The sequence below is a fragment of the Ascaphus truei genome, unplaced genomic scaffold (assembly GCF_040206685.1).
Source record: "Ascaphus truei isolate aAscTru1 unplaced genomic scaffold, aAscTru1.hap1 HAP1_SCAFFOLD_435, whole genome shotgun sequence".
Classification (NCBI taxonomy): Eukaryota; Metazoa; Chordata; class Amphibia; order Anura; family Ascaphidae; genus Ascaphus; species Ascaphus truei.
The window spans coordinates 323,114-343,852 of record NW_027456766.1 but is presented as its reverse complement, the minus strand read 5'-3'; the positions used below and the strand labels follow the sequence as shown (position 1 = coordinate 343,852).

Here is a 20,739-nt window from a genome sequence, read left to right as displayed (position 1 = left end):
AAGCTTGATTAGTACTGTGTTGGGAGACTGCCTGGGAATACCAGGTGCTGTGGGTGTTTTTATTTTTCGCTTCCCTAATGAAAATATACATGCCATTCCTTGCAGCAAATGAAAATGTTTCATTTTTTACTACTTTTTTCCCGCAGTGGCAAAGAAATATATCGTTTTTTCCTCTGAAAGTTCAAAACAATGCAACCTTCCAAAATAGAATTCTGACATCAAGAATTCCGTCTATAGTACATTTGAGTGCACCTGTCATTTTCTCAGTCTCTGTATATGCATGGAGCAAGATATAGGCTCATGGATTTAAGAATGAGAGGATATCATGAGACAGCAATCTCCACCTGTGGCCATACTACCTTGAAAGCGCCCGATCCCGTCAAATCTCGGAAGCTAAGCAGGGTGAGGCTTGATTAGTACTGGGTTGGGAGACTGCCTGGGAATACCAGGTGCTGTGGGTGTTTTTATTTTTCGCTTCCCTAATGAAAATATACATGGCATTCCTTGCAGCAAATGAAAATGTTTCATTTTTTACTACTTTTTTCCCGCAGTGGCAAAGAAATATATCGTTTTTTCCTCTGAAAGTTCAACACAATGCAACCTTCCAAAATAGAATTCTGACATCAAGAATTCCGTCTATAGTACATTTGAGTGCACCTGTCATTTTCTCAGTCTCTGTGTATGCATGGAGCAAGATATAGGCTCATGGATTTAAGAATGAGAGGATATCATGAGACAGCAATCTCCACCTACGGCCATACTACCTTGAAAGCGCCCGATCCCGTCAGATCTCGGAAGCTAAGCAGGGTGAGGCTTGATTAGTACTGGGTTGGGAGACTGCCTGGGAATACCAGGTGCTGTGGGTGTTTTTATTTTTCGCTTCCCTAATGAAAATATACATGGCATTCCTTGCAGCAAATGAAAATGTTTCCTTTTTTTTTTACTTTTTTCCCGCAGTGGCAAAGAAATATATCGTTTTTTCCTCTGAAAGTTCAACACGATGCAACCTTCCAAAATAGAATTCTGACATCAAGAATTCCGTCTATAGTACATTTGAGTACACCTGTCATTTTCTCAGTCTCTGTGTATGCATGGAGCAAGATATAGGCTCATGGATTTAAGAATGAGAGGATATCATGAGACAGGAATCTCCACCTACGGACATACTACCTTGAAAGCGCCCGATCCCGTCAGATCTCGGAAGCTAAGCAGGGTGAGGCTTGATTAGTACTGTGTTGGGAGACTGCCTGGGAATACCAGGTGCTGTGGGTGTTTTTATTTTTCGCTTCCCTAATGAAAATATACATGGCATTCCTTGCAGCAAATGAAAATGTTTCATTTTTTACTACTTTTTTCCCGCAGTGGCAAAGAAATATATCGTTTTTTCCTCAGAAAGTTAAACACAATGCAACCTTCCAAAATAGAATTCTGACATCAAGAATTCCGTCTATAGTACATTTGAGTGCACCTGTCATTTTCTCAGTCTCTGTGTATGCATGGAGCAAGATATAGGCTCATGGATTTAAGAATGAGAGGATATCATGAGACAGCAATCTCCACCTACGGCCATACTACCTTGAAAGCGCCCGATCCCGTCAGATCTCGGAAGCTAAGCAGGGTGAGGCTTGATTAGTACTGGGTTGGGAGACTGCCTGGGAATACCAGGTGCTGTGGGTGTTTTTATTTTTCGCTTCCCTAATGAAAATATACATGGCATTCCTTGCAGCAAATGAAAATGTTTCATTTTTTACTACTTTTTTCCCGCAGTGGCAAAGAAATATATCGTTTTTTCCTCTGAAAGTTCAACACAATGCAACCTTCCAAAATAGAATTCTGACATCAAGAATTCCGTCTATAGTACATTTGAGTGCACCTGTCATTTTCTCAGTCTCTGTGTATGCATGGAGCAAGATATAGGCTCAAGGATTTAAGAATGAGAGGATATCATGAGACAACAATCTCCACCTACGGCCATACTACCTTGAAAGCGCCCGATCCCGTCAGATCTCGGAAGCTAAGCAGGGTGAGGCTTGATTAGTACTGTGTTGGGAGACTGCCTGGGAATACCAGGTTCTGTGGGTATTTTTATTTTTCGCTTCCCTAATGAAAATATACATGGCATTCCTTGCAGCAAATGAAAATGTTTCATTTTTTACTACTTTTTTCCCGCAGTGGCAAAGAAATATATCGTTTTTTCCTCTGAAAGTTCAACACAATGCAACCTTCCAAAATAGAATTCTGACATCAAGAATTCCGTCTATAGTACATTTGAGTGCACCTGTCATTTTCTCAGTCTCTGTGTATGCATGGAGCAACATACTGTATAGGCTCATGGATTTAAGAATGAGAGGATATCATGAGACAGCAATCTCCACCTACGGCCATACTACCTTGAAAGCGCCCGATCCCGTCAGATCTCGGAAGCTAAGCAGGGTGAGGCTTGATTAGTACTGTTTTGGGAGACTGCCTGGGAATACCAGGTGCTGTGGGTGTTTTTATTTTTCGCTTCCCTAATGAAAATATACATGGCATTCCTTGCAGCAAATGAAAATGTTTCATTTTTTACTACTTTTTTCCCGCAGTGGCAAAGAAATATATCGTTTTTTCCTCAGAAAGTTCAACACAATGCAACCTTCCAAAATAGAATTCTGACATCAAGAATTCCGTCTATAGTACATTTGAGTGCACCTGTCATTTTCTCAGTCTCTGTGTATGCATGGAGCAAGATATAGGCTCATGGATTTAAGAATGAGAGGATATCATGAGACAGCAATCTCCACCTACGGCCATACTACCTTGAAAGCGCCCGATCCCGTCAGATCTCGGAAGCTAAGCAGGGTGAGGCTTGATTAGTACTGTGTTGGGAGACTGCCTGGGAATACCAGGTGCTGTGGGTGTTTTTATTTTTCGCTTCCCTAATGAAAATATACATGGCATTCCTTGCAGCAAATGAAAATGTTTCATTTTTTACTACTTTTTTCCCGCAGTGGCAAAGAAATATATCGATTTTTCCTCTGAAAGTTCAACACAATGCAACCTTCCAAAATAGAATTCTGACATCAAGAATTCCGTCTATAGTACATTTGAGTGCACCTGTCATTTTCTCAGTCTCTGTGTATGCATGGAGCAAGATATAGGCTCAAGGATTTAAGAATGAGAGGATATCATGAGACAACAATCTCCACCTACGGCCATACTACCTTGAAAGCGCCCGATCCCGTCAGATCTCGGAAGCTAAGCAGGGTGAGGCTTGATTAGTACTGTGTTGGGAGACTGCCTGGGAATACCAGGTGCTGTGGGTGTTTTTATTTTTCGCTTCCCTAATGAAAATATACATGGCATTCCTTGCAGCAAATGAAAATGTTTCATTTTTTACTACTTTTTTCCCGCAGTGGCAAAGAAATATATCGTTTTTTCCTCAGAAAGTTCAACACAATGCAACCTTCCAAAATAGAATTCTGACATCAAGAATTCCGTCTATAGTACATTTGAGTGCACCTGTCATTTTCTCAGTCTCTGTGTATGCATGGAGCAAGATATAGGCTCATGGATTTAAGAATGAGAGGATATCATGAGACAGCAATCTCCACCTACGGCCATACTACCTTGAAAGCGCCCGATCCCGTCAGATCTCGGAAGCTAAGCAGGGTGAGGCTTGATTAGTACTGGGTTGGGAGACTGCCTGGGAATACCAGGTGCTGTGGGTGTTTTTATTTTTCGCTTCCCTAATGAAAATATACATGGCATTCCTTGCAGCAAATGAAAATGTTTCATTTCTTGCTACTTTTTTCCCGCAGTGGCAAAGAAATATATCGTTTTTTCCTCTGAAAGTTCAACACAATGCAACCTTCCAAAATAGAATTCTGACATCAAGAATTCCGTCTATAGTACATTTGAGTGCACCTGTCATTTTCTCAGTCTCTGTGTATGCATGGAGCAACATACTGTATAGGCTCATGGATTTAAGAATGAGAGGATATCATGAGACAGCAATCTCCACCTACGGCCATACTACCTTGAAAGCGCCCGATCCCGTCAGATCTCGGAAGCTAAGCAGGGTGAGGCTTGATTAGTACTGTTTTGGGAGACTGCCTGGGAATACCAGGTGCTGTGGGTGTTTTTATTTTTCGCTTCCCTAATGAAAATATACATGGCATTCCTTGCAGCAAATGAAAATGTTTCATTTTTTACTACTTTTTTCCCGCAGTGGCAAAGAAATATATCGTTTTTTCCTCAGAAAGTTCAACACAATGCAACCTTCCAAAATAGAATTCTGACATCAAGAATTCCGTCTATAGTACATTTGAGTGCACCTGTCATTTTCTCAGTCTCTGTGTATGCATGGAGCAAGATATAGGCTCATGGATTTAAGAATGAGAGGATATCATGAGACAGCAATCTCCACCTACGGCCATACTACCTTGAAAGCGCCCGATCCCGTCAGATCTCGGAAGCTAAGCAGGGTGAGGCTTGATTAGTACTGGGTTGGGAGACTGCCTGGGAATACCAGGTGCTGTGGGTGTTTTTATTTTTCGCTTCCCTAATGAAAATATACATGGCATTCCTTGCAGCAAATGAAAATGTTTCATTTTTTACTACTTTTTTCCCGCAGTGGCAAAGAAATATATCGTTTTTTCCTCTGAAAGTTCAACACAATGCAACCTTCCAAAATAGAATTCTGACATCAAGAATTCCGTCTATAGTACATTTGAGTGCACCTGTCATTTTCTCAGTCTCTGTGTATGCATGGAGCAAGATATAGGCTCAAGGATTTAAGAATGAGAGGATATCATGAGACAACAATCTCCACCTACGGCCATACTACCTTGAAAGCGCCCGATCCCGTCAGATCTCGGAAGCTAAGCAGGGTGAGGCTTGATTAGTACTGTGTTGGGAGACTGCCTGGGAATACCAGGTTCTGTGGGTATTTTTATTTTTCGCTTCCCTAATGAAAATATACATGGCATTCCTTGCAGCAAATGAAAATGTTTCATTTTTTACTACTTTTTTCCCGCAGTGGCAAAGAAATATATCGTTTTTTCCTCTGAAAGTTCAACACAATGCAACCTTCCAAAATAGAATTCTGACATCAAGAATTCCGTCTATAGTACATTTGAGTGCACCTGTCATTTTCTCAGTCTCTGTGTATGCATGGAGCAAGATATAGGCTCATGGATTTAAGAATGAGAGGATATCATGAGACAGCAATCTCCACCTACGGCCATACTACCTTGAAAGCGCCCGATCCCGTCAGATCTCGGAAGCTAAGCAGGGTGAGGCTTGATTAGTACTGGGTTGGGAGACTGCCTGGGAATACCAGGTGCTGTGGGTGTTTTTATTTTTCGCTTCCCTAATGAAAATATACATGGCATTCCTTGCAGCAAATGAAAATGTTTCATTTTTTACTACTTTTTTCCCGCAGTGGCAAAGAAATATATCGTTTTTTCCTCTGAAAGTTCAACACAATGCAACCTTCCAAAATAGAATTCTGACATCAAGAATTCCGTCTATAGTACATTTGAGTGCACCTGTCATTTTCTCAGTCTCTGTGTATGCATGGAGCAAGATATAGGCTCATGGATTTAAGAATGAGAGGATATCATGAGACAGCAATCTCCACCTACGGCCATACTACCTTGAAAGCGCCCGATCCCGTCAGATCTCGGAAGCTAAGCAGGGTGAGGCTTGATTAGTACTGGGTTGGGAGACTGCCTGGGAATACCAGGTGCTGTGGGTGTTTTTATTTTTCGCTTCCCTAATGAAAATATACATGGCATTCCTTGCAGCAAATGAAAATGTTTCATTTTTTACTACTTTTTTCCCGCAGTGGCAAAGAAATATATCGTTTTTTCCTCTGAAAGTTCAACACAATGCAACCTTCCAAAATAGAATTCTGACATCAAGAATTCCGTCTATAGTACATTTGAGTGCACCTGTCATTTTCTCAGTCTCTGTGTATGCATGGAGCAAGATATAGGCTCAAGGATTTAAGAATGAGAGGATATCATGAGACAACAATCTCCACCTACGGCCATACTACCTTGAAAGCGCCCGATCCCGTCAGATCTCGGAAGCTAAGCAGGGTGAGGCTTGATTAGTACTGTGTTGGGAGACTGCCTGGGAATACCAGGTTCTGTGGGTATTTTTATTTTTCGCTTCCCTAATGAAAATATACATGGCATTCCTTGCAGCAAATGAAAATGTTTCATTTTTTACTACTTTTTTCCCGCAGTGGCAAAGAAATATATCGTTTTTTCCTCTGAAAGTTCAACACAATGCAACCTTCCAAAATAGAATTCTGACATCAAGAATTCCGTCTATAGTACATTTGAGTGCACCTGTCATTTTCTCAGTCTCTGTGTATGCATGGAGCAAGATATAGGCTCATGGATTTAAGAATGAGAGGATATCATGAGACAGCAATCTCCACCTACGGCCATACTACCTTGAAAGCGCCCGATCCCGTCAGATCTCGGAAGCTAAGCAGGGTGAGGCTTGATTAGTACTGGGTTGGGAGACTGCCTGGGAATACCAGGTGCTGTGGGTGTTTTTATTTTTCGCTTCCCTAATGAAAATATACATGGCATTCCTTGCAGCAAATGAAAATGTTTCATTTTTTACTACTTTTTTCCCGCAGTGGCAAAGAAATATATCGTTTTTTCCTCTGAAAGTTCAACACAATGCAACCTTCCAAAATAGAATTCTGACATCAAGAATTCCGTCTATAGTACATTTGAGTGCACCTGTCATTTTCTCAGTCTCTGTGTATGCATGGAGCAAGATATAGGCTCATGGATTTAAGAATGAGAGGATATCATGAGACAGCAATCTCCACCTACGGCCATACTACCTTGAAAGCGCCCGATCCCGTCAGATCTCGGAAGCTAAGCAGGGTGAGGCTTGATTAGTACTGGGTTGGGAGACTGCCTGGGAATACCAGGTGCTGTGGGTGTTTTTATTTTTCGCTTCCCTAATGAAAATATACATGGCATTCCTTGCAGCAAATGAAAATGTTTCATTTTTTACTACTTTTTTCCCGCAGTGGCAAAGAAATATATCGTTTTTTCCTCTGAAAGTTCAACACAATGCAACCTTCCAAAATAGAATTCTGACATCAAGAATTCCGTCTATAGTACATTTGAGTGCACCTGTCATTTTCTCAGTCTCTGTGTATGCATGGAGCAAGATATAGGCTCATGGATTTAAGAATGAGAGGATATCATGAGACAGCAATCTCCACCTACGGCCATACTACCTTGAAAGCGCCCGATCCCGTCAGATCTCGGAAGCTAAGCAGGGTGAGGCTTGATTAGTACTGGGTTGGGAGACTGCCTTGGAATACCAGGTGCTGTGGGTGTTTTTATTTTTCGCTTCCCTAATGAAAATATACATGGCATTCCTTGCAGCAAATGAAAATGTTTCATTTTTTACTACTTTTTTCCCGCAGTGGCAAAGAAATATATCGTTTTTTCCTCTGAAAGTTCAACACAATGCAACCTTCCAAAATAGAATTCTGACATCAAGAATTCCGTCTATAGTACATTTGAGTGCACCTGTCATTTTCTCAGTCTCTGTGTATGCATGGAGCAAGATATAGGCTCATGGATTTAAGAATGAGAGGATATCATGAGACAGCAATCTCCACCTACGGCCATACTACCTTGAAAGCGCCCGATCCCGTCAGATCTCGGAAGCTAAGCAGGGTGAGGCTTGATTAGTACTGGGTTGGGAGACTGCCTGGGAATACCAGGTGCTGTGGGTGTTTTTATTTTTCGCTTCCCTAATGAAAATATACATGGCATTCCTTGCAGCAAATGAAAATGTTTCATTTTTTACTACTTTTTTCCCGCAGTGGCAAAGAAATATATCGTTTTTTCCTCTGAAAGTTCAACACAATGCAACCTTCCAAAATAGAATTCTGACATCAAGAATTCCGTCTATAGTACATTTGAGTGCACCTGTCATTTTCTCAGTCTCTGTGTATGCATGGAGCAAGATATAGGCTCAAGGATTTTAGAATGAGAGGATATCATGAGACAACAATCTCCAACTACGGCCATACTACCTTGAAAGCCCCCGATCCCGTCAGATCTCGGAAGCTAAGCAGGGTGAGGCTTGATTAGTACTGTGTTGGGAGACTGCCTGGGAATACCAGGTGCTGTGGGTGTTTTTATTTTTCGCTTCCCTAATGAAAATATACATGGCATTCCTTGCAGCAAATGAAAATGTTTCATTTCTTGCTACTTTTTTCCCGCAGTGGCAAAGAAATATATCGTTTTTTCCTCTGAAAGTTCAACACAATGCAACCTTCCAAAATAGAATTCTGACATCAAGAATTCCGTCTATAGTACATTTGAGTGCACCTGTCATTTTCTCAGTCTCTGTGTATGCATGGAGCAACATACTGTATAGGCTCATGGATTTAAGAATGAGAGGATATCATGAGACAGCAATCTCCACCTACGGCCATACTACCTTGAAAGCGCCCGATCCCGTCAGATCTCGGAAGCTAAGCAGGGTGAGGCTTGATTAGTACTGTTTTGGGAGACTGCCTGGGAATACCAGGTGCTGTGGGTGTTTTTATTTTTCGCTTCCCTAATGAAAATATACATGGCATTCCTTGCAGCAAATGAAAATGTTTCATTTTTTACTACTTTTTTCCCGCAGTGGCAAAGAAATATATCGTTTTTTCCTCAGAAAGTTCAACACAATGCAACCTTCCAAAATAGAATTCTGACATCAAGAATTCCGTCTATAGTACATTTGAGTGCACCTGTCATTTTCTCAGTCTCTGTGTATGCATGGAGCAAGATATAGGCTCATGGATTTAAGAATGAGAGGATATCATGAGACAGCAATCTCCACCTACGGCCATACTACCTTGAAAGCGCCCGATCCCGTCAGATCTCGGAAGCTAAGCAGGGTGAGGCTTGATTAGTACTGGGTTGGGAGACTGCCTGGGAATACCAGGTGCTGTGGGTGTTTTTATTTTTCGCTTCCCTAATGAAAATATACATGGCATTCCTTGCAGCAAATGAAAATGTTTCATTTTTTACTACTTTTTTCCCGCAGTGGCAAAGAAATATATCGTTTTTTCCTCTGAAAGTTCAACACAATGCAACCTTCCAAAATAGAATTCTGACATCAAGAATTCCGTCTATAGTACATTTGAGTGCACCTGTCATTTTCTCAGTCTCTGTGTATGCATGGAGCAAGATATAGGCTCAAGGATTTAAGAATGAGAGGATATCATGAGACAACAATCTCCACCTACGGCCATACTACCTTGAAAGCGCCCGATCCCGTCAGATCTCGGAAGCTAAGCAGGGTGAGGCTTGATTAGTACTGTGTTGGGAGACTGCCTGGGAATACCAGGTTCTGTGGGTATTTTTATTTTTCGCTTCCCTAATGAAAATATACATGGCATTCCTTGCAGCAAATGAAAATGTTTCATTTTTTACTACTTTTTTCCCGCAGTGGCAAAGAAATATATCGTTTTTTCCTCTGAAAGTTCAACACAATGCAACCTTCCAAAATAGAATTCTGACATCAAGAATTCCGTCTATAGTACATTTGAGTGCACCTGTCATTTTCTCAGTCTCTGTGTATGCATGGAGCAAGATATAGGCTCATGGATTTAAGAATGAGAGGATATCATGAGACAGCAATCTCCACCTACGGCCATACTACCTTGAAAGCGCCCGATCCCGTCAGATCTCGGAAGCTAAGCAGGGTGAGGCTTGATTAGTACTGGGTTGGGAGACTGCCTGGGAATACCAGGTGCTGTGGGTGTTTTTATTTTTCGCTTCCCTAATGAAAATATACATGGCATTCCTTGCAGCAAATGAAAATGTTTCATTTTTTACTACTTTTTTCCCGCAGTGGCAAAGAAATATATCGTTTTTTCCTCTGAAAGTTCAACACAATGCAACCTTCCAAAATAGAATTCTGACATCAAGAATTCCGTCTATAGTACATTTGAGTGCACCTGTCATTTTCTCAGTCTCTGTGTATGCATGGAGCAAGATATAGGCTCAAGGATTTAAGAATGAGAGGATATCATGAGACAACAATCTCCACCTACGGCCATACTACCTTGAAAGCGCCCGATCCCGTCAGATCTCGGAAGCTAAGCAGGGTGAGGCTTGATTAGTACTGTGTTGGGAGACTGCCTGGGAATACCAGGTTCTGTGGGTATTTTTATTTTTCGCTTCCCTAATGAAAATATACATGGCATTCCTTGCAGCAAATGAAAATGTTTCATTTTTTACTACTTTTTTCCCGCAGTGGCAAAGAAATATATCGTTTTTTCCTCTGAAAGTTCAACACAATGCAACCTTCCAAAATAGAATTCTGACATCAAGAATTCCGTCTATAGTACATTTGAGTGCACCTGTCATTTTCTCAGTCTCTGTGTATGCATGGAGCAAGATATAGGCTCATGGATTTAAGAATGAGAGGATATCATGAGACAGCAATCTCCACCTACGGCCATACTACCTTGAAAGCGCCCGATCCCGTCAGATCTCGGAAGCTAAGCAGGGTGAGGCTTGATTAGTACTGGGTTGGGAGACTGCCTGGGAATACCAGGTGCTGTGGGTGTTTTTATTTTTCGCTTCCCTAATGAAAATATACATGGCATTCCTTGCAGCAAATGAAAATGTTTCATTTTTTACTACTTTTTTCCCGCAGTGGCAAAGAAATATATCGTTTTTTCCTCTGAAAGTTCAACACAATGCAACCTTCCAAAATAGAATTCTGACATCAAGAATTCCGTCTATAGTACATTTGAGTGCACCTGTCATTTTCTCAGTCTCTGTGTATGCATGGAGCAAGATATAGGCTCATGGATTTAAGAATGAGAGGATATCATGAGACAGCAATCTCCACCTACGGCCATACTACCTTGAAAGCGCCCGATCCCGTCAGATCTCGGAAGCTAAGCAGGGTGAGGCTTGATTAGTACTGGGTTGGGAGACTGCCTGGGAATACCAGGTGCTGTGGGTGTTTTTATTTTTCGCTTCCCTAATGAAAATATACATGGCATTCCTTGCAGCAAATGAAAATGTTTCATTTTTTACTACTTTTTTCCCGCAGTGGCAAAGAAATATATCGTTTTTTCCTCTGAAAGTTCAACACAATGCAACCTTCCAAAATAGAATTCTGACATCAAGAATTCCGTCTATAGTACATTTGAGTGCACCTGTCATTTTCTCAGTCTCTGTGTATGCATGGAGCAAGATATAGGCTCATGGATTTAAGAATGAGAGGATATCATGAGACAGCAATCTCCACCTACGGCCATACTACCTTGAAAGCGCCCGATCCCGTCAGATCTCGGAAGCTAAGCAGGGTGAGGCTTGATTAGTACTGGGTTGGGAGACTGCCTTGGAATACCAGGTGCTGTGGGTGTTTTTATTTTTCGCTTCCCTAATGAAAATATACATGGCATTCCTTGCAGCAAATGAAAATGTTTCATTTTTTACTACTTTTTTCCCGCAGTGGCAAAGAAATATATCGTTTTTTCCTCTGAAAGTTCAACACAATGCAACCTTCCAAAATAGAATTCTGACATCAAGAATTCCGTCTATAGTACATTTGAGTGCACCTGTCATTTTCTCAGTCTCTGTGTATGCATGGAGCAAGATATAGGCTCATGGATTTAAGAATGAGAGGATATCATGAGACAGCAATCTCCACCTACGGCCATACTACCTTGAAAGCGCCCGATCCCGTCAGATCTCGGAAGCTAAGCAGGGTGAGGCTTGATTAGTACTGGGTTGGGAGACTGCCTGGGAATACCAGGTGCTGTGGGTGTTTTTATTTTTCGCTTCCCTAATGAAAATATACATGGCATTCCTTGCAGCAAATGAAAATGTTTCATTTTTTACTACTTTTTTCCCGCAGTGGCAAAGAAATATATCGTTTTTTCCTCTGAAAGTTCAACACAATGCAACCTTCCAAAATAGAATTCTGACATCAAGAATTCCGTCTATAGTACATTTGAGTGCACCTGTCATTTTCTCAGTCTCTGTGTATGCATGGAGCAAGATATAGGCTCAAGGATTTTAGAATGAGAGGATATCATGAGACAACAATCTCCAACTACGGCCATACTACCTTGAAAGCCCCCGATCCCGTCAGATCTCGGAAGCTAAGCAGGGTGAGGCTTGATTAGTACTGTGTTGGGAGACTGCCTGGGAATACCAGGTGCTGTGGGTGTTTTTATTTTTCGCTTCCCTAATGAAAATATACATGGCATTCCTTGCAGCAAATGAAAATGTTTCATTTCTTGCTACTTTTTTCCCGCAGTGGCAAAGAAATATATCGTTTTTTCCTCTGAAAGTTCAACACAATGCAACCTTCCAAAATAGAATTCTGACATCAAGAATTCCGTCTATAGTACATTTGAGTACACCTGTCATTTTCTCAGTCTCTGTGTATGCATGGAGCAAGATATAGACTCATGGATTTAAGAATGAGAGGATATCATGAGACAGCAATCTCCACCTACGGCCATACTACCTTGAAAGCGCCCGATCCCGTCAGATCTCGGAAGCTAAGCAGGGTGAGGCTTGATTAGTACTGGGTTGGGAGACTGCCTGGGAATACCAGGTGCTGTGGGTGTTTTTATTTTTCGCTTCCCTAATGAAAATATACATGGCATTCCTTGCAGCAAATGAAAATGTTTCATTTTTTACTACTTTTTTCCCGCAGTGGCAAAGAAATATATCGTTTTTTCCTCTGAAAGTTCAACACAATGCAACCTTCCAAAATAGAATTCTGACATCAAGAATTCCGTCTATAGTACATTTGAGTGCACCTGTCATTTTCTCAGTCTCTGTGTATGCATGGAGCAAGATATAGGCTCAAGGATTTTAGAATGAGAGGATATCATGAGACAACAATCTCCAACTACGGCCATACTACCTTGAAAGCCCCCGATCCCGTCAGATCTCGGAAGCTAAGCAGGGTGAGGCTTGATTAGTACTGTGTTGGGAGACTGCCTGGGAATACCAGGTGCTGTGGGTGTTTTTATTTTTCGCTTCCCTAATGAAAATATACATGGCATTCCTTGCAGCAAATGAAAATGTTTCATTTCTTGCTACTTTTTTCCCGCAGTGGCAAAGAAATATATCGTTTTTTCCTCTGAAAGTTCAACACAATGCAACCTTCCAAAATAGAATTCTGACATCAAGAATTCCGTCTATAGTACATTTGAGTGCACCTGTCATTTTCTCAGTCTCTGTGTATGCATGGAGCAACATACTGTATAGGCTCATGGATTTAAGAATGAGAGGATATCATGAGACAGCAATCTCCACCTACGGCCATACTACCTTGAAAGCGCCCGATCCCGTCAGATCTCGGAAGCTAAGCAGGGTGAGGCTTGATTAGTACTGTTTTGGGAGACTGCCTGGGAATACCAGGTGCTGTGGGTGTTTTTATTTTTCGCTTCCCTAATGAAAATATACATGGCATTCCTTGCAGCAAATGAAAATGTTTCATTTTTTACTACTTTTTTCCCGCAGTGGCAAAGAAATATATCGTTTTTTCCTCAGAAAGTTCAACACAATGCAACCTTCCAAAATAGAATTCTGACATCAAGAATTCCGTCTATAGTACATTTGAGTGCACCTGTCATTTTCTCAGTCTCTGTGTATGCATGGAGCAAGATATAGGCTCATGGATTTAAGAATGAGAGGATATCATGAGACAGCAATCTCCACCTACGGCCATACTACCTTGAAAGCGCCCGATCCCGTCAGATCTCGGAAGCTAAGCAGGGTGAGGCTTGATTAGTACTGGGTTGGGAGACTGCCTGGGAATACCAGGTGCTGTGGGTGTTTTTATTTTTCGCTTCCCTAATGAAAATATACATGGCATTCCTTGCAGCAAATGAAAATGTTTCATTTTTTACTACTTTTTTCCCGCAGTGGCAAAGAAATATATCGTTTTTTCCTCTGAAAGTTCAACACAATGCAACCTTCCAAAATAGAATTCTGACATCAAGAATTCCGTCTATAGTACATTTGAGTGCACCTGTCATTTTCTCAGTCTCTGTGTATGCATGGAGCAAGATATAGGCTCAAGGATTTAAGAATGAGAGGATATCATGAGACAACAATCTCCACCTACGGCCATACTACCTTGAAAGCGCCCGATCCCGTCAGATCTCGGAAGCTAAGCAGGGTGAGGCTTGATTAGTACTGTGTTGGGAGACTGCCTGGGAATACCAGGTTCTGTGGGTATTTTTATTTTTCGCTTCCCTAATGAAAATATACATGGCATTCCTTGCAGCAAATGAAAATGTTTCATTTTTTACTACTTTTTTCCCGCAGTGGCAAAGAAATATATCGTTTTTTCCTCTGAAAGTTCAACACAATGCAACCTTCCAAAATAGAATTCTGACATCAAGAATTCCGTCTATAGTACATTTGAGTGCACCTGTCATTTTCTCAGTCTCTGTGTATGCATGGAGCAAGATATAGGCTCATGGATTTAAGAATGAGAGGATATCATGAGACAGCAATCTCCACCTACGGCCATACTACCTTGAAAGCGCCCGATCCCGTCAGATCTCGGAAGCTAAGCAGGGTGAGGCTTGATTAGTACTGGGTTGGGAGACTGCCTGGGAATACCAGGTGCTGTGGGTGTTTTTATTTTTCGCTTCCCTAATGAAAATATACATGGCATTCCTTGCAGCAAATGAAAATGTTTCATTTTTTACTACTTTTTTCCCGCAGTGGCAAAGAAATATATCGTTTTTTCCTCTGAAAGTTCAACACAATGCAACCTTCCAAAATAGAATTCTGACATCAAGAATTCCGTCTATAGTACATTTGAGTGCACCTGTCATTTTCTCAGTCTCTGTGTATGCATGGAGCAAGATATAGGCTCATGGATTTAAGAATGAGAGGATATCATGAGACAGCAATCTCCACCTACGGCCATACTACCTTGAAAGCGCCCGATCCCGTCAGATCTCGGAAGCTAAGCAGGGTGAGGCTTGATTAGTACTGGGTTGGGAGACTGCCTGGGAATACCAGGTGCTGTGGGTGTTTTTATTTTTCGCTTCCCTAATGAAAATATACATGGCATTCCTTGCAGCAAATGAAAATGTTTCATTTTTTACTACTTTTTTCCCGCAGTGGCAAAGAAATATATCGTTTTTTCCTCTGAAAGTTCAACACAATGCAACCTTCCAAAATAGAATTCTGACATCAAGAATTCCGTCTATAGTACATTTGAGTGCACCTGTCATTTTCTCAGTCTCTGTGTATGCATGGAGCAAGATATAGGCTCAAGGATTTAAGAATGAGAGGATATCATGAGACAACAATCTCCACCTACGGCCATACTACCTTGAAAGCGCCCGATCCCGTCAGATCTCGGAAGCTAAGCAGGGTGAGGCTTGATTAGTACTGTGTTGGGAGACTGCCTGGGAATACCAGGTTCTGTGGGTATTTTTATTTTTCGCTTCCCTAATGAAAATATACATGGCATTCCTTGCAGCAAATGAAAATGTTTCATTTTTTACTACTTTTTTCCCGCAGTGGCAAAGAAATATATCGTTTTTTCCTCTGAAAGTTCAACACAATGCAACCTTCCAAAATAGAATTCTGACATCAAGAATTCCGTCTATAGTACATTTGAGTGCACCTGTCATTTTCTCAGTCTCTGTGTATGCATGGAGCAAGATATAGGCTCATGGATTTAAGAATGAGAGGATATCATGAGACAGCAATCTCCACCTACGGCCATACTACCTTGAAAGCGCCCGATCCCGTCAGATCTCGGAAGCTAAGCAGGGTGAGGCTTGATTAGTACTGGGTTGGGAGACTGCCTGGGAATACCAGGTGCTGTGGGTGTTTTTATTTTTCGCTTCCCTAATGAAAATATACATGGCATTCCTTGCAGCAAATGAAAATGTTTCATTTTTTACTACTTTTTTCCCGCAGTGGCAAAGAAATATATCGTTTTTTCCTCTGAAAGTTCAACACAATGCAACCTTCCAAAATAGAATTCTGACATCAAGAATTCCGTCTATAGTACATTTGAGTGCACCTGTCATTTTCTCAGTCTCTGTGTATGCATGGAGCAAGATATAGGCTCAAGGATTTTAGAATGAGAGGATATCATGAGACAACAATCTCCAACTACGGCCATACTACCTTGAAAGCCCCCGATCCCGTCAGATCTCGGAAGCTAAGCAGGGTGAGGCTTGATTAGTACTGTGTTGGGAGACTGCCTGGGAATACCAGGTGCTGTGGGTGTTTTTATTTTTCGCTTCCCTAATGAAAATATACATGGCATTCCTTGCAGCAAATGAAAATGTTTCATTTCTTGCTACTTTTTTCCCGCAGTGGCAAAGAAATATATCGTTTTTTCCTCTGAAAGTTCAACACAATGCAACCTTCCAAAATAGAATTCTGACATCAAGAATTCCGTCTATAGTACATTTGAGTACACCTGTCATTTTCTCAGTCTCTGTGTATGCATGGAGCAAGATATAGACTCATGGATTTAAGAATGAGAGGATATCATGAGACAGCAATCTCCACCTACGGCCATACTACCTTGAAAGCGCCCGATCCCGTCAGATCTCGGAAGCTAAGCAGGGTGAGGCTTGATTAGTACTGGGTTGGGAGACTGCCTGGGAATACCAGGTGCTGTGGGTGTTTTTATTTTTCGCTTCCCTAATGAAAATATACATGGCATTCCTTGCAGCAAATGAAAATGTTTCATTTTTTACTACTTTTTTCCCGCAGTGGCAAAGAAATATATCGTTTTTTCCTCTGAAAGTTCAACACAATGCAACCTTCCAAAATAGAATTCTGACATCAAGAATTCCGTCTATAGTACATTTGAGTGCACCTGTCATTTTCTCAGTCTCTGTGTATGCATGGAGCAAGATATAGGCTCAAGGATTTTAGAATGAGAGGATATCATGAGACAACAATCTCCAACTACGGCCATACTACCTTGAAAGCCCCCGATCCCGTCAGATCTCGGAAGCTAAGCAGGGTGAGGCTTGATTAGTACTGTGTTGGGAGACTGCCTGGGAATACCAGGTGCTGTGGGTGTTTTTATTTTTCGCTTCCCTAATGAAAATATACATGGCATTCCTTGCAGCAAATGAAAATGTTTCATTTCTTGCTACTTTTTTCCCGCAGTGGCAAAGAAATATATCGTTTTTTCCTCTGAAAGTTCAACACAATGCAACCTTCCAAAATAGAATTCTGACATCAAGAATTCCGTCTATAGTACATTTGAGTGCACCTGTCATTTTCTCAGTCTCTGTGTATGCATGGAGCAACATACTGTATAGGCTCATGGATTTAAGAATGAGAGGATATCATGAGACAGCAATCTCCACCTACGGCCATACTACCTTGAAAGCGCCCGATCCCGTCAGATCTCGGAAGCTAAGCAGGGTGAGGCTTGATTAGTACTGTTTTGGGAGACTGCCTGGGAATACCAGGTGCTGTGGGTGTTTTTATTTTTCGCTTCCCTAATGAAAATATACATGGCATTCCTTGCAGCAAATGAAAATGTTTCATTTTTTACTACTTTTTTCCCGCAGTGGCAAAGAAATATATCGTTTTTTCCTCAGAAAGTTCAACACAATGCAACCTTCCAAAATAGAATTCTGACATCAAGAATTCCGTCTATAGTACATTTGAGTGCACCTGTCATTTTCTCAGTCTCTGTGTATGCATGGAGCAAGATATAGGCTCATGGATTTAAGAATGAGAGGATATCATGAGACAGCAATCTCCACCTACGGCCATACTACCTTGAAAGCGCCCGATCCCGTCAGATCTCGGAAGCTAAGCAGGGTGAGGCTTGATTAGTACTGGGTTGGGAGACTGCCTGGGAATACCAGGTGCTGTGGGTGTTTTTATTTTTCGCTTCCCTAATGAAAATATACATGGCATTCCTTGCAGCAAATGAAAATGTTTCATTTTTTACTACTTTTTTCCCGCAGTGGCAAAGAAATATATCGTTTTTTCCTCTGAAAGTTCAACACAATGCAACCTTCCAAAATAGAATTCTGACATCAAGAATTCCGTCTATAGTACATTTGAGTGCACCTGTCATTTTCTCAGTCTCTGTGTATGCATGGAGCAAGATATAGGCTCAAGGATTTAAGAATGAGAGGATATCATGAGACAACAATCTCCACCTACGGCCATACTACCTTGAAAGCGCCCGATCCCGTCAGATCTCGGAAGCTAAGCAGGGTGAGGCTTGATTAGTACTGTGTTGGGAGACTGCCTGGGAATACCAGGTTCTGTGGGTATTTTTATTTTTCGCTTCCCTAATGAAAATATACATGGCATTCCTTGCAGCAAATGAAAATGTTTCATTTTTTACTACTTTTTTCCCGCAGTGGCAAAGAAATATATCGTTTTTTCCTCTGAAAGTTCAACACAATGCAACCTTCCAAAATAGAATTCTGACATCAAGAATTCCGTCTATAGTACATTTGAGTGCACCTGTCATTTTCTCAGTCTCTGTGTATGCATGGAGCAAGATATAGGCTCATGGATTTAAGAATGAGAGGATATCATGAGACAGCAATCTCCACCTACGGCCATACTACCTTGAAAGCGCCCGATCCCGTCAGATCTCGGAAGCTAAGCAGGGTGAGGCTTGATTAGTACTGGGTTGGGAGACTGCCTGGGAATACCAGGTGCTGTGGGTGTTTTTATTTTTCGCTTCCCTAATGAAAATATACATGGCATTCCTTGCAGCAAATGAAAATGTTTCATTTTTTACTACTTTTTTCCCGCAGTGGCAAAGAAATATATCGTTTTTTCCTCTGAAAGTTCAACACAATGCAACCTTCCAAAATAGAATTCTGACATCAAGAATTCCGTCTATAGTACATTTGAGTGCACCTGTCATTTTCTCAGTCTCTGTGTATGCATGGAGCAAGATATAGGCTCATGGATTTAAGAATGAGAGGATATCATGAGACAGCAATCTCCACCTACGGCCATACTACCTTGAAAGCGCCCGATCCCGTCAGATCTCGGAAGCTAAGCAGGGTGAGGCTTGATTAGTACTGGGTTGGGAGACTGCCTGGGAATACCAGGTGCTGTGGGTGTTTTTATTTTTCGCTTCCCTAATGAAAATATACATGGCATTCCTTGCAGCAAATGAAAATGTTTCATTTTTTACTACTTTTTTCCCGCAGTGGCAAAGAAATATATCGTTTTTTCCTCTGAAAGTTCAACACAATGCAACCTTCCAAAATAGAATTCTGACATCAAGAATTCCGTCTATAGTACATTTGAGTGCACCTGTCATTTTCTCAGTCTCTGTGTATGCATGGAGCAAGATATAGGCTCAAGGATTTAAGAATGAGAGGATATCATGAGACAACAATCTCCACCTACGGCCATACTACCTTGAAAGCGCCCGATCCCGTCAGATCTCGGAAGCTAAGCAGGGTGAGGCTTGATTAGTACTGTGTTGGGAGACTGCCTGGGAATACCAGGTTCTGTGGGTATTTTTATTTTTCGCTTCCCTAATGAAAATATACATGGCATTCCTTGCAGCAAATGAAAATGTTTCATTTTTTACTACTTTTTTCCCGCAGTGGCAAAGAAATATATCGTTTTTTCCTCTGAAAGTTCAACACAATGCAACCTTCCAAAATAGAATTCTGACATCAAGAATTCCGTCTATAGTACATTTGAGTGCACCTGTCATTTTCTCAGTCTCTGTGTATGCATGGAGCAAGATATAGGCTCATGGATTTAAGAATGAGAGGATATCATGAGACAGCAATCTCCACCTACGGCCATACTACCTTGAAAGCGCCCGATCCCGTCAGATCTCGGAAGCTAAGCAGGGTGAGGCTTGATTAGTACTGGGTTGGGAGACTGCCTGGGAATACCAGGTGCTGTGGGTGTTTTTATTTTTCGCTTCCCTAATGAAAATATACATGGCATTCCTTGCAGCAAATGAAAATGTTTCATTTTTTACTACTTTTTTCCCGCAGTGGCAAAGAAATATATCGTTTTTTCCTCTGAAAGTTCAACACAATGCAACCTTCCAAAATAGAATTCTGACATCAAGAATTCCGTCTATAGTACATTTGAGTGCACCTGTCATTTTCTCAGTCTCTGTGTATGCATGGAGCAAGATATAGGCTCATGGATTTAAGAATGAGAGGATATCATGAGACAGCAATCTCCACCTACGGCCATACTACCTTGAAAGCGCCCGATCCCGTCAGATCTCGGAAGCTAAGCAGGGTGAGGCTTGATTAGTACTGGGTTGGGAGACTGCCTGGGAATACCAGGTGCTGTGGGTGTTTTTATTTTTCGCTTCCCTAATGAAAATATACATGGCATTCCTTGCAGCAAATGAAAATGTTTCATTTTTTACTACTTTTTTCCCGCAGTGGCAAAGAAATATATCGTTTTTTCCTCTGAAAGTTCAACACAATGCAACCTTCCAAAATAGAATTCTGACATCAAGAATTCCGTCTATAGTACATTTGAGTGCACCTGTCATTTTCTCAGTCTCTGTGTATGCATGGAGCAAGATATAGGCTCATGGATTTAAGAATGAGAGGATATCATGAGACAGCAATCTCCACCTACGGCCATACTACCTTGAAAGCGCCCGATCCCGTCAGATCTCGGAAGCTAAGCAGGGTGAGGCTTGATTAGTACTGGGTTGGGAGACTGCCTTGGAATACCAGGTGCTGTGGGTGTT

General features: G+C 41.4%; 50 non-coding genes and 1 pseudogene across 50 annotated transcripts; all 51 read left to right on the top strand.

The window, feature by feature from the left end:
- Positions 1–342: 342 nt before the first annotated feature.
- LOC142484323 (5S ribosomal RNA) lies at positions 343–461 on the top strand (annotated as a pseudogene).
- A 286-nt stretch (positions 462–747) lies between these two features.
- On the top strand, positions 748–866 carry LOC142484472 (5S ribosomal RNA). Its single transcript, XR_012797928.1, has one exon. It is a non-coding gene; the product is annotated as a 5S ribosomal RNA (ribosomal RNA).
- Positions 867–1,153: 287 nt separating this feature from the next.
- Positions 1,154–1,272, top strand: LOC142484248 (5S ribosomal RNA). The gene has a single exon (XR_012797743.1). It is a non-coding gene; the product is annotated as a 5S ribosomal RNA (ribosomal RNA).
- Positions 1,273–1,558: 286 nt separating this feature from the next.
- Positions 1,559–1,677, top strand: LOC142484471 (5S ribosomal RNA). Its single transcript, XR_012797927.1, has one exon. It is a non-coding gene; the product is annotated as a 5S ribosomal RNA (ribosomal RNA).
- Positions 1,678–1,963: 286 nt separating this feature from the next.
- Positions 1,964–2,082, top strand: LOC142484228 (5S ribosomal RNA). Its single transcript, XR_012797724.1, has one exon. It is a non-coding gene; the product is annotated as a 5S ribosomal RNA (ribosomal RNA).
- Positions 2,083–2,373: 291 nt separating this feature from the next.
- LOC142484166 (5S ribosomal RNA) lies at positions 2,374–2,492 on the top strand. Its single transcript, XR_012797665.1, has one exon. It is a non-coding gene; the product is annotated as a 5S ribosomal RNA (ribosomal RNA).
- Positions 2,493–2,778: 286 nt separating this feature from the next.
- On the top strand, positions 2,779–2,897 carry LOC142484503 (5S ribosomal RNA). Its single transcript, XR_012797958.1, has one exon. It is a non-coding gene; the product is annotated as a 5S ribosomal RNA (ribosomal RNA).
- Positions 2,898–3,183: 286 nt separating this feature from the next.
- Positions 3,184–3,302, top strand: LOC142484502 (5S ribosomal RNA). The gene has a single exon (XR_012797957.1). It is a non-coding gene; the product is annotated as a 5S ribosomal RNA (ribosomal RNA).
- A 286-nt stretch (positions 3,303–3,588) lies between these two features.
- Positions 3,589–3,707, top strand: LOC142484469 (5S ribosomal RNA). The gene has a single exon (XR_012797925.1). It is a non-coding gene; the product is annotated as a 5S ribosomal RNA (ribosomal RNA).
- Positions 3,708–3,998: 291 nt separating this feature from the next.
- On the top strand, positions 3,999–4,117 carry LOC142484165 (5S ribosomal RNA). The gene has a single exon (XR_012797664.1). It is a non-coding gene; the product is annotated as a 5S ribosomal RNA (ribosomal RNA).
- Positions 4,118–4,403: 286 nt separating this feature from the next.
- On the top strand, positions 4,404–4,522 carry LOC142484468 (5S ribosomal RNA). The gene has a single exon (XR_012797924.1). It is a non-coding gene; the product is annotated as a 5S ribosomal RNA (ribosomal RNA).
- Positions 4,523–4,808: 286 nt separating this feature from the next.
- Positions 4,809–4,927, top strand: LOC142484227 (5S ribosomal RNA). Its single transcript, XR_012797723.1, has one exon. It is a non-coding gene; the product is annotated as a 5S ribosomal RNA (ribosomal RNA).
- Positions 4,928–5,213: 286 nt separating this feature from the next.
- Positions 5,214–5,332, top strand: LOC142484467 (5S ribosomal RNA). Its single transcript, XR_012797923.1, has one exon. It is a non-coding gene; the product is annotated as a 5S ribosomal RNA (ribosomal RNA).
- A 286-nt stretch (positions 5,333–5,618) lies between these two features.
- LOC142484466 (5S ribosomal RNA) lies at positions 5,619–5,737 on the top strand. Its single transcript, XR_012797922.1, has one exon. It is a non-coding gene; the product is annotated as a 5S ribosomal RNA (ribosomal RNA).
- A 286-nt stretch (positions 5,738–6,023) lies between these two features.
- On the top strand, positions 6,024–6,142 carry LOC142484226 (5S ribosomal RNA). The gene has a single exon (XR_012797722.1). It is a non-coding gene; the product is annotated as a 5S ribosomal RNA (ribosomal RNA).
- A 286-nt stretch (positions 6,143–6,428) lies between these two features.
- Positions 6,429–6,547, top strand: LOC142484465 (5S ribosomal RNA). The gene has a single exon (XR_012797921.1). It is a non-coding gene; the product is annotated as a 5S ribosomal RNA (ribosomal RNA).
- Positions 6,548–6,833: 286 nt separating this feature from the next.
- On the top strand, positions 6,834–6,952 carry LOC142484464 (5S ribosomal RNA). Its single transcript, XR_012797920.1, has one exon. It is a non-coding gene; the product is annotated as a 5S ribosomal RNA (ribosomal RNA).
- Positions 6,953–7,238: 286 nt separating this feature from the next.
- LOC142484696 (5S ribosomal RNA) lies at positions 7,239–7,357 on the top strand. Its single transcript, XR_012798144.1, has one exon. It is a non-coding gene; the product is annotated as a 5S ribosomal RNA (ribosomal RNA).
- A 286-nt stretch (positions 7,358–7,643) lies between these two features.
- Positions 7,644–7,762, top strand: LOC142484463 (5S ribosomal RNA). The gene has a single exon (XR_012797919.1). It is a non-coding gene; the product is annotated as a 5S ribosomal RNA (ribosomal RNA).
- A 286-nt stretch (positions 7,763–8,048) lies between these two features.
- Positions 8,049–8,167, top strand: LOC142484244 (5S ribosomal RNA). Its single transcript, XR_012797739.1, has one exon. It is a non-coding gene; the product is annotated as a 5S ribosomal RNA (ribosomal RNA).
- Positions 8,168–8,458: 291 nt separating this feature from the next.
- Positions 8,459–8,577, top strand: LOC142484164 (5S ribosomal RNA). The gene has a single exon (XR_012797663.1). It is a non-coding gene; the product is annotated as a 5S ribosomal RNA (ribosomal RNA).
- A 286-nt stretch (positions 8,578–8,863) lies between these two features.
- On the top strand, positions 8,864–8,982 carry LOC142484462 (5S ribosomal RNA). The gene has a single exon (XR_012797918.1). It is a non-coding gene; the product is annotated as a 5S ribosomal RNA (ribosomal RNA).
- A 286-nt stretch (positions 8,983–9,268) lies between these two features.
- LOC142484224 (5S ribosomal RNA) lies at positions 9,269–9,387 on the top strand. The gene has a single exon (XR_012797721.1). It is a non-coding gene; the product is annotated as a 5S ribosomal RNA (ribosomal RNA).
- A 286-nt stretch (positions 9,388–9,673) lies between these two features.
- On the top strand, positions 9,674–9,792 carry LOC142484461 (5S ribosomal RNA). The gene has a single exon (XR_012797917.1). It is a non-coding gene; the product is annotated as a 5S ribosomal RNA (ribosomal RNA).
- A 286-nt stretch (positions 9,793–10,078) lies between these two features.
- Positions 10,079–10,197, top strand: LOC142484223 (5S ribosomal RNA). Its single transcript, XR_012797720.1, has one exon. It is a non-coding gene; the product is annotated as a 5S ribosomal RNA (ribosomal RNA).
- Positions 10,198–10,483: 286 nt separating this feature from the next.
- Positions 10,484–10,602, top strand: LOC142484460 (5S ribosomal RNA). The gene has a single exon (XR_012797916.1). It is a non-coding gene; the product is annotated as a 5S ribosomal RNA (ribosomal RNA).
- A 286-nt stretch (positions 10,603–10,888) lies between these two features.
- On the top strand, positions 10,889–11,007 carry LOC142484458 (5S ribosomal RNA). The gene has a single exon (XR_012797914.1). It is a non-coding gene; the product is annotated as a 5S ribosomal RNA (ribosomal RNA).
- A 286-nt stretch (positions 11,008–11,293) lies between these two features.
- Positions 11,294–11,412, top strand: LOC142484695 (5S ribosomal RNA). The gene has a single exon (XR_012798143.1). It is a non-coding gene; the product is annotated as a 5S ribosomal RNA (ribosomal RNA).
- Positions 11,413–11,698: 286 nt separating this feature from the next.
- LOC142484457 (5S ribosomal RNA) lies at positions 11,699–11,817 on the top strand. Its single transcript, XR_012797913.1, has one exon. It is a non-coding gene; the product is annotated as a 5S ribosomal RNA (ribosomal RNA).
- A 286-nt stretch (positions 11,818–12,103) lies between these two features.
- Positions 12,104–12,222, top strand: LOC142484243 (5S ribosomal RNA). Its single transcript, XR_012797738.1, has one exon. It is a non-coding gene; the product is annotated as a 5S ribosomal RNA (ribosomal RNA).
- A 286-nt stretch (positions 12,223–12,508) lies between these two features.
- Positions 12,509–12,627, top strand: LOC142484456 (5S ribosomal RNA). The gene has a single exon (XR_012797912.1). It is a non-coding gene; the product is annotated as a 5S ribosomal RNA (ribosomal RNA).
- A 286-nt stretch (positions 12,628–12,913) lies between these two features.
- On the top strand, positions 12,914–13,032 carry LOC142484240 (5S ribosomal RNA). Its single transcript, XR_012797736.1, has one exon. It is a non-coding gene; the product is annotated as a 5S ribosomal RNA (ribosomal RNA).
- A 291-nt stretch (positions 13,033–13,323) lies between these two features.
- Positions 13,324–13,442, top strand: LOC142484163 (5S ribosomal RNA). Its single transcript, XR_012797662.1, has one exon. It is a non-coding gene; the product is annotated as a 5S ribosomal RNA (ribosomal RNA).
- Positions 13,443–13,728: 286 nt separating this feature from the next.
- LOC142484455 (5S ribosomal RNA) lies at positions 13,729–13,847 on the top strand. Its single transcript, XR_012797911.1, has one exon. It is a non-coding gene; the product is annotated as a 5S ribosomal RNA (ribosomal RNA).
- A 286-nt stretch (positions 13,848–14,133) lies between these two features.
- Positions 14,134–14,252, top strand: LOC142484222 (5S ribosomal RNA). The gene has a single exon (XR_012797719.1). It is a non-coding gene; the product is annotated as a 5S ribosomal RNA (ribosomal RNA).
- A 286-nt stretch (positions 14,253–14,538) lies between these two features.
- LOC142484454 (5S ribosomal RNA) lies at positions 14,539–14,657 on the top strand. The gene has a single exon (XR_012797910.1). It is a non-coding gene; the product is annotated as a 5S ribosomal RNA (ribosomal RNA).
- Positions 14,658–14,943: 286 nt separating this feature from the next.
- LOC142484453 (5S ribosomal RNA) lies at positions 14,944–15,062 on the top strand. Its single transcript, XR_012797909.1, has one exon. It is a non-coding gene; the product is annotated as a 5S ribosomal RNA (ribosomal RNA).
- A 286-nt stretch (positions 15,063–15,348) lies between these two features.
- On the top strand, positions 15,349–15,467 carry LOC142484221 (5S ribosomal RNA). Its single transcript, XR_012797718.1, has one exon. It is a non-coding gene; the product is annotated as a 5S ribosomal RNA (ribosomal RNA).
- A 286-nt stretch (positions 15,468–15,753) lies between these two features.
- Positions 15,754–15,872, top strand: LOC142484452 (5S ribosomal RNA). The gene has a single exon (XR_012797908.1). It is a non-coding gene; the product is annotated as a 5S ribosomal RNA (ribosomal RNA).
- A 286-nt stretch (positions 15,873–16,158) lies between these two features.
- On the top strand, positions 16,159–16,277 carry LOC142484239 (5S ribosomal RNA). The gene has a single exon (XR_012797735.1). It is a non-coding gene; the product is annotated as a 5S ribosomal RNA (ribosomal RNA).
- Positions 16,278–16,563: 286 nt separating this feature from the next.
- On the top strand, positions 16,564–16,682 carry LOC142484451 (5S ribosomal RNA). The gene has a single exon (XR_012797907.1). It is a non-coding gene; the product is annotated as a 5S ribosomal RNA (ribosomal RNA).
- A 286-nt stretch (positions 16,683–16,968) lies between these two features.
- Positions 16,969–17,087, top strand: LOC142484238 (5S ribosomal RNA). The gene has a single exon (XR_012797734.1). It is a non-coding gene; the product is annotated as a 5S ribosomal RNA (ribosomal RNA).
- Positions 17,088–17,378: 291 nt separating this feature from the next.
- LOC142484162 (5S ribosomal RNA) lies at positions 17,379–17,497 on the top strand. The gene has a single exon (XR_012797661.1). It is a non-coding gene; the product is annotated as a 5S ribosomal RNA (ribosomal RNA).
- Positions 17,498–17,783: 286 nt separating this feature from the next.
- On the top strand, positions 17,784–17,902 carry LOC142484450 (5S ribosomal RNA). Its single transcript, XR_012797906.1, has one exon. It is a non-coding gene; the product is annotated as a 5S ribosomal RNA (ribosomal RNA).
- A 286-nt stretch (positions 17,903–18,188) lies between these two features.
- Positions 18,189–18,307, top strand: LOC142484220 (5S ribosomal RNA). Its single transcript, XR_012797717.1, has one exon. It is a non-coding gene; the product is annotated as a 5S ribosomal RNA (ribosomal RNA).
- A 286-nt stretch (positions 18,308–18,593) lies between these two features.
- Positions 18,594–18,712, top strand: LOC142484449 (5S ribosomal RNA). Its single transcript, XR_012797905.1, has one exon. It is a non-coding gene; the product is annotated as a 5S ribosomal RNA (ribosomal RNA).
- Positions 18,713–18,998: 286 nt separating this feature from the next.
- On the top strand, positions 18,999–19,117 carry LOC142484446 (5S ribosomal RNA). The gene has a single exon (XR_012797903.1). It is a non-coding gene; the product is annotated as a 5S ribosomal RNA (ribosomal RNA).
- Positions 19,118–19,403: 286 nt separating this feature from the next.
- On the top strand, positions 19,404–19,522 carry LOC142484219 (5S ribosomal RNA). The gene has a single exon (XR_012797716.1). It is a non-coding gene; the product is annotated as a 5S ribosomal RNA (ribosomal RNA).
- Positions 19,523–19,808: 286 nt separating this feature from the next.
- On the top strand, positions 19,809–19,927 carry LOC142484445 (5S ribosomal RNA). The gene has a single exon (XR_012797902.1). It is a non-coding gene; the product is annotated as a 5S ribosomal RNA (ribosomal RNA).
- A 286-nt stretch (positions 19,928–20,213) lies between these two features.
- Positions 20,214–20,332, top strand: LOC142484444 (5S ribosomal RNA). The gene has a single exon (XR_012797901.1). It is a non-coding gene; the product is annotated as a 5S ribosomal RNA (ribosomal RNA).
- Positions 20,333–20,618: 286 nt separating this feature from the next.
- Positions 20,619–20,737, top strand: LOC142484694 (5S ribosomal RNA). The gene has a single exon (XR_012798142.1). It is a non-coding gene; the product is annotated as a 5S ribosomal RNA (ribosomal RNA).
- The last annotated feature ends 2 nt before the right edge of the window (positions 20,738–20,739 follow it).